This window comes from Desmodus rotundus, chromosome 9 (genome assembly GCF_022682495.2).
Source record: "Desmodus rotundus isolate HL8 chromosome 9, HLdesRot8A.1, whole genome shotgun sequence".
NCBI classification, from domain to species: Eukaryota; Metazoa; Chordata; class Mammalia; order Chiroptera; family Phyllostomidae; genus Desmodus; species Desmodus rotundus.
The window spans coordinates 84690857-84698924 of NC_071395.1; positions in this window are offsets into that span (position 1 = coordinate 84690857).

The following is an 8068-nucleotide window of genomic DNA, read 5'->3' on the forward strand; positions in this document are numbered from 1 at the left end:
TGTAAAAATATGCTTGGGAATATGGAGACCAAAGTCTCAGATTAACATCCCTGAAAACCACATTATACTGGTGGATGTTAATTCATACTTAACTAGAGAAGAACTTGGAGTCCTAACTGCGACTTTCCTAACCACTTTCTGATTGGCATCATCCTTGTAAATTGCAGTAAAATACACATAACGTGAAATATACCATCTTAACCATTTTTAGGTGTACAGTTTAGTGCTAATAAGTTCATTCACATCGTTGTGAACCATCACCACCATCCTTTTCCCAGGGCTCTTTTCATCTTGCCAAACAGAAACTCTATCCCTGCAAAACAGTAACTCCCATTTCCTTCTACCCCTGGCCTCTGGCAGCCACCATTCTCCTTCTGTCTGTATGGATCTGACTCCTCTAGCGACCTCCCATGAATGGAATCACACAATATGTGCTCTTTCGTGGCTGGCGTATTTCACTTAGCATCATGTCCTCAAGTTAGTCCACGGGGTATGCATTGTTTGTTTCTGCACGAGGAGGGAGTAGTATCGACACCGTCAGAGATATTTGAGGGGCACTAAGGAATCCACATGTGTAGAATCTCCATGAGGTTACTGGGTATTTATTGACAGGAATCTAGGGTGTGGCAGCATTAGCCTCGCTCCTCATGGCAATGATAAACCACCACCGGCAGCTCCAGACTTTCCAGGGGCTCCGAAAAGAATCCTGGGAGACAAGGGCTGGGGCAGAAATGCACATGCCCTGGGGCCTTTGGAGGGGCGATCCCTGCACGGAAACTTGCAGGCTGTGCTGTGACAGCCTCCCCACTGCAGAGGTGGACCAGCCCTTCGGCACTCCCTTCCTTCACAGATGCCACCAGGAGGGACTCTGACTTGTGGAAATACTCCGTTCTCTTCATGCCTTTGGGTGACTGTACAAACTTCAAAAAAGTCCCAGCTCCAGCGTGGTTCCACACAGGGTGTCTAGCCAAAATGCAAAGTTTTACCACAGCGCACAAGCAGACAGTGTTTTTCAAGCGAGGGAACAGAGCGAGGTGCCTTTCAACACCTTTTCCGGCACTTCTTTAAAAATGATTTAAATTGGAGGCAATAGCATCGAATGCTGCACATCTGACACCCAGACAAGACTTAATGAATCATATGCTCTAACAGCATCACTCTTCTCGGGCAACTTCACTTGGCATCGTGGTGGATGGGGTTTTTTCCTGCACAAAAACATTTGTTCTGCAGACCATTTGCTTGTTAGAGTGTCCTGGGCAACTCTTCATTTGTGGAGGAAGAACTGGCCCAGGAGAGGCTGCAAACTCGAGTTCCTCCTACGTTCAGTCTAGTCTCTCTGGGTCTGAATTCCAGTCAAAAGACAACAGTGTTCCTTAGGGACCCAGTTTAAAATCCCCTTTGGTCTCTTTCCAACTCGATCTCTTGCAGAATACGTAAGCTACACATCCAAATGTGGTTCTCACCCCCACAACAGCCAGCACTATCACTGGACTGATTTGAATCAAAATAACAAAACTGCGAATGATTTGGTGGGTAGGGAAATACGAGTGCTAGGGAAGAGACACTGATTCTGAGTGTTTGAGCTGGAGCAAAAGGTTATTTTCACCATTATAAATGAAACCTCTCCTGGTGGGGTGTGGCAGGATAGTTCACAGTTGCCGGCTGCTGGGAAGGATACAGGCAGAGTGGACCAAAGTCCTCCGCTGTGCTGAGGACCGTACATGAGTGTCTCACCCACCTTCCAGGTAGGTCATTGTCTGTTGCAGTGCCCGTGGCAGGGAGAGTGGTAGTGTTCTTCCTTCTGTGGCTGCAGCATATACAAAGAACTTAATCTTCCAATCCAGTGCTTAATGTAAATGCTTAACACAAACCTGATGTTAACATGATGCACGTGAATTTTCCCTGGCAGGGAAGGCTGGGATTTACAGCATTCTGAAAATCAGATGCTCTTGTCAGCAGGCATTGGGAAAACCTTTAACGATGGCGAGATTTTCCTTCTGAATGGCAGGTGCACACCTAAAGCACACATGCCCGGTGCTCCGTGGGGACCAACTACTCACAGATCCCAGATTCTGGTGCAGCCGAAAAGATCCTCAGCCATTTCTTTGCACACCGCTCTGTGAATGACCAGGTAGACCCTAGACTGGTTGCTGGCAAACTAAGGTCTGTGGGCCAAATTAGGCCCACAGCTTTTGTTTTTGTTTTGAACAGTTTTAATGAGGTATGACTGATATACAAGAAATAACACATATTTAATGCATACAATTTGATGAGGTTGGACCTAGGCAAACACCTGTGAAACCATCGCCGCAATCAAGGTAGCGGACACATTCATCACCTCCAAAAGTTTCCTTCTGTCGCATTTTTGTTGTTGTTGTTTGGTTTGTTTTTGTCTTTGGGGGATAAGGACACATAACTTGAGATCTACCCTATTTACAAAATTTTGTGAGGTTGTTCAATTGTTATCAACTTTGGGTTGCACAAGATGAGTAAGACCCAGTGATCTGCTGTACAGCACAGTGCCTTCCCCTACAGGGAACGATACTGTAGCATCCGTGACCTGTTTGTGTATGGCCCACAAGCTCAGGATTGCTTTTACATTTTTAAATGGCTGACACCAAAGGGGAAAAAGATTTTATGATACGTGAAAATGATATGAAATTCCAGCGAACTTCAGTCTCCATGAATACAGTTTTATTGGGACACCGCCATGCTCATTCATTTCTGTACTGTCTCTGGCTGCTTTTGTCGGATAGTAGCAGAGGCAAAATGACACAACTGAAGCTGTCCTACTTTGAACTCATCATGAGAAGACAGGGTTCTTTGGAAAAGACAATAATGCTGTAAAAAATAGTAGGCAGCAGAAAAGGAGGAAGACCAACCAGGAGATGTACTGACCCCATGAAGAAGCCTTGGGCATGAGCCACCAGGAGCTGGACAGGCCTGCTGAGGGCAGGACATTGTGGACGTCTCTCAGTCACAGGGTTGCCAGGAGCTGGAGCCGACTCAAGGGCACATAACACACACAGCGGACACTGAGTCCTTGTGACAGCAACTTTATGGCCCTATAAAAGCTCAGATAGTCACTCTTTGGTTCTTTACAGGAAAAGATGGTTTATCTCACCCTAACCAGCCCATATATAATGATGCTATTGCTGCTAGTGTTAATGACAATGGTAGCCAGCAGTGGTCGATTGCTTCTTTATAACAAGTGAATATCTATTGACAAACCCTTGAGCACGTGCACCTAGTATGTTCACTCTAACTTTTCAGAAAATTGTATCTGCTAAGTGTTTATGGGATTGTCACCCACATGGACTCTACCTTTGCCCATTCCTCTAAGTCTCGGGTTTTCTACATGTTAATGAACGTCTGGAAGGAGTTTAAAGAAATCCTTAATATCTAACCATATCCCCAGATGTTTGATAAATTACAAATCAGGCAAGTATTTCACCGAACTGGCTGATCATCAGTATTACAAGGGGGAACTTAAAAGATCTCTGAGTTTAATGAAGCAGAGTCTTGGGATGGACCCTAGAGTGCTTGTTTACTGGGTTTTCATTTTTAAGTTCTACCAATGATGCTAAGAATCAACCTGATTTGGGAACAACTGACTGAGATACTTATTTTAGTTTACACTTTTCAGAAGGATTTGGCCTGTATTGTACAGTACTTGACTCAGAACTCTTTGAGAGGGAAACTGGTTTCCCTATTTCTTTATACTTTATTTTTTACCCTCCAAGCCCCAAAGCTTCCCTCCCCAAAAAGGGTAATCAGAAAGGACTTTGCAGACAGGGGTACACAAACCTAATTGTTTGACTGACTAGACAATATAGTTCCTGATAACATGCATTGACTTCTTTCCTCTCCTTAGGGAAGAATTTCCCTCTGAAAATAAAATTGCACCCACAGAACACTAAATTCTTCCATGAAAATAGAGCAGTCTGGGACTGGCCCAGGTTGCAGCAATCTTTTTGTTCCCAGCCAAATTTTCACAAAAGAGTCAGAATGACCTTAATTGGGGCTGAAAATTTCTACGTGGCCCTAAAGTAACCTCCTAGAAAGGTGAGGAGAAATTATCATCAGGTTTAATATCTGCACTTTTATGATGGGAACCTATTTTTTTTTCTTTCAAGCTTTTAGGATTAATTTCCCTAGTTTATAGGCTATATGGAAATGTCCCAAGGTCCCTTTGGCCCCTCTGGATGAAATAATTAGCTGCACATGCTATCCAACACTCTTCTATGCTTCGGTCCCTCATTAGTTTCAAATCTCAGTTTAATTTCCAGGAGAAATAGTTCATGGTTTCCTGAGACTTAGCAACCGAATCTGACCAACCGCAGGGGGTCTCATACCTAGACTGCCTTTTTCCTGGTCCCCTGCCCACCTCTCACCCCACCTCCCCCAATCAGATCTCTGTGAGATTCAATTGTGCTGCCTCTGTGTTTGCAAATGGGACAGACCCGAACTTGTTTCCTGAGAACCAAAGGCTTCCATTTGCTCTCTTCCTAATGGCCCCAAGTTTGATTTGAAACTAGTAGCTTTCTGGACTGGCTTTTCTTAAGTCGACCTTGGTAAATTGATGCAGACTTAGAATCAAGCTTCTGAGCTGTTAACTCAGAAAGAATGCTGCTGATTTGGGCCATGAATTTATTTAACAGTAACTATGTAAATACCAGTTTTGTCCCCATGGCAATATCCTCACTCCTTATTCCTCTTAACCTGAAGCCTACATCAGTTCTCTTTTGGTTTTAACCTTCTCATGACACAACTGTCTTAATAAGAAAGATTTATAAAGGCATATAATAAAATGTTCTCTGATAGGGAAACGCAAATTAGATGAATTCTTCTGCTCAGAGACAGTCTTTAGGGCTCCAGTGCTTTCTGACTGTTTTGTCACCCTTAGCGTACTGGCTACCATTCCCTCTGTCCTTATCCGTCACTCCTCACATTGGAAAGATGGCCGCTGCAGTTCGAGACAGACCCATCAACATGCAGCAGAAAGGGGTCTGCACTTTCTGGCTCTCTTCAGTAACAAGGAAACCTTTCTTGATATCTTTCCCTTTTCAGACTTCCCTTACATCTCTTTGGTAAGATTTGGGCCACCTGTCATTTTTTTTAAACCAGTCCTTCTCAAGGAGAAAAGGATTATGTAATTGACTGGGGTTAATCAGTTTTCACCACCCTTGAGTCACATGTTAGGAGAATGAAGAGTTTAGCAATGGAAAGGCAGGGGATGAGTGGGTATGTGGGTAATGTAGTCAACAAAGGATAGAGTGCCTGTCCTACAGAATGGTGTTCCATAAAAGGGACTTATAGAATATTTCCATTGAGATGAGTAAAAATAGTGCTGCTGAAAGATGACAAAGGTTAACTGACTTCTTAACAGTCAGCCACATACCCTTCCTGAAATATTCAGAACCATGTGCTTAGATGTGTGAATTCCAAACTCCCTATTATTTGATTGCCCCATCTTCCCCGTATAATAATGGTCCCCAAGTTTTTTGGCACCAGGGACCAGTTTCATGGAAGGCAGTTTTCCATGGAACACGGGGGAAGGAGGATGGCTTTATAGTCTGCCACCAGATGCAGCTTAATTGTCACTTGCCATTCACTGATAGGGTTTTGATATGAGTCTGCAAGCAATTGATTTATTATTGCTTGTCTCTGTGCAGTCAAACCTCTCTGCTGATGATAATCTGTATTCGCAGCCCTTCCGCAGTGCTGGCATCACCGCCTCAGCTCCGCCTCAGATCATCAGGCACTAGGTTCTCATAGGAGTGCACAACCCAGATCCCTTGCATGCTCGGTTCACAGTGGGGGTCTTGGTCCTGTGAGAATCTAATGCTGCGCTGATCTGACAGGAGGCAGAGCTCAGGCGGTAATTAAAGCAGTGGGGAGCGGCTGTAAATACAGATGAAGCTTCACTTGCTCACCCGCCACTCACCTCCTGCTGTGTGGCCCTGTTCCTAACAGGCCATGGTCCCATTCTGGTCCATGGCCCAGGGGTTGGGGACCCCTGCCTTATAAGACTATGGTTCTTAGTGTTACAGGAAGTGACGTTAAATTCTTGCAATTTGGTTACTGCCAAAGCCACAACATGAATCGGTGTTCTTTCAGTTTGCCCAGGATACGTAACCTCTAACGTGAACGGCAGGAGCATACTACCTAAGACCTGCATTAAGTCTCAAGTTTGATTTAATGCCGACCCCTCCAATTAAAAAAGAAAAAAACTAGAGTTGAGGGAAATGGAGATAATCAGAAGTGTAGACCTCAGGTTGACTTGTTTTTATTGGCTGGCATAATGCATGGATTATTTTCCTCCCTGTGGAACAAAACATGATACTGCATTTCTTTACAATTAAATTAAGGCTAAAGAACAACAAAGACATTACCACTTGCATGATGCCTTTGAAAGATACTGTTTATGCTCCACTGGAATAGATAGAATGCCCTTACTTTGCTGCTTTATGAAATGCCAAGTTTTCAGGACAAATCCTATTAAGGGGTCTTAGTTCCTGCATGATATTTGCTTTCTTCTCTGCCAGCTGCCACTGCATGGAGATGCCTCAGGATTGTTCAGGCTGTGGTTGGACTTAATTTATTTATCTATCACATATTTATCACAAGTGTAATAAGTTTATTATAGTTGCTGCTGCTTGTCCTCTCCCTCCACTAATCTGTAAGCATCTGGTGCAACTTGTTCCTGTTGTATCTTCAGTGTGTGCTTTATTTTATTTATTTATTTACTTATTTATTTTTATTTTTTAAATATATTTATTATGCTATTACAGTTGTCCCATTCACCCCCCCTCACTCCACTCCATCCTACCCACCCTCTCCCTCCCAAATTCCCCCCCTATAGTTCATGTCCATGGGTCATACTTATAAGTTCTTTGGCTTCTACATTTCCTACACTATTCTTACCCTCCCCCTGTCTATTTTCCACCTATCATCTATGCTACTTATTCTCTGTACCTTCCCCCCCCTCTCCCCCTCCCACTCCCCTATTGACAACCCTCCATGTGATCTCCATCTCTATGGTTCTGTTCCTGTTCCAGTTGTTTGCCTAGTTTGCTCTTGTTTTTGTTTTAGGTGTGGTCATTAATAACTGCGAGTTTGCTGTCATTTTTACTGTTCGTATTTTTTATCTTCTTTTTCTTAGGTAACTCCCTTTAACATTTCATATAATAAGGGCTTGGTGTTGATGAACTTCTTTAACTTGACTTTATCTGAGAAGCACTTTATCTTCCCTTCCATTCTAAATGATAGCTTTGCTGGATACAGTAATCTTGGAAGTAGGTCCTTGCGTTTAATCTTGGGTAATGTAATTATGATGTGCCTTGATGTGTTCCTCCTTGGGTCCAGCTTCTTTGGGACTCTCTGAGCTTCCTGGACTTCCTGGAAGTCTATTTCTTTTGCCATATTAGGGAAGTTCTCCTTCATTATTTGTTCAAATAAGTTTTCAATTTTTTGTTCTTCCTCTTCTCCTTCTGGCACCCCTATAATTCGGATGTTGGAACATTTCAAGATGTCCTGGAGGTTCCTAAGCCTCTCCTCATTTTTCCGAGTTCTTGTTTCTTCATTCTTTTCTGGTTGGATGTTTCTTTCTTCCTTCTGGTCCACACCGTTGATTTGAGTCCCAGTTTCCTTCTCATCACTATGGGTTCCCTGCACATTTTCCTTTGTTTCTCTTAGCATAGGCTTCATTTTTTCATCTGTTTTTCGAATAGATTCAACCAAGTCTGTGAGCATATTGATAACCAGTGCTTTGAACTGTGCATCTGATAGGTTGGCTATCTCTTCCTCACTTAGTTGTGTTTTTTCTGGAGCTTTGAATTGTTCTGTCATTTGGGCCTTTTTTTTTTTTTTTTTGTCTTGGCGCATCTGTTACTTTAAGGGGCGGAGCCTTAGGTGTTCAACGGGGTGGGGTAACGCTGGTCGCTGTGCTGTGACGCTGTATGTGGGGGAGGGGCCGAGAGGGAGCATTGGCGCCCGCTTCACTCTCCTCCGGATTTCAATCTTTCACTCTGCTACCCACAATCAAACTGGGCCACTCTGGTGCTGG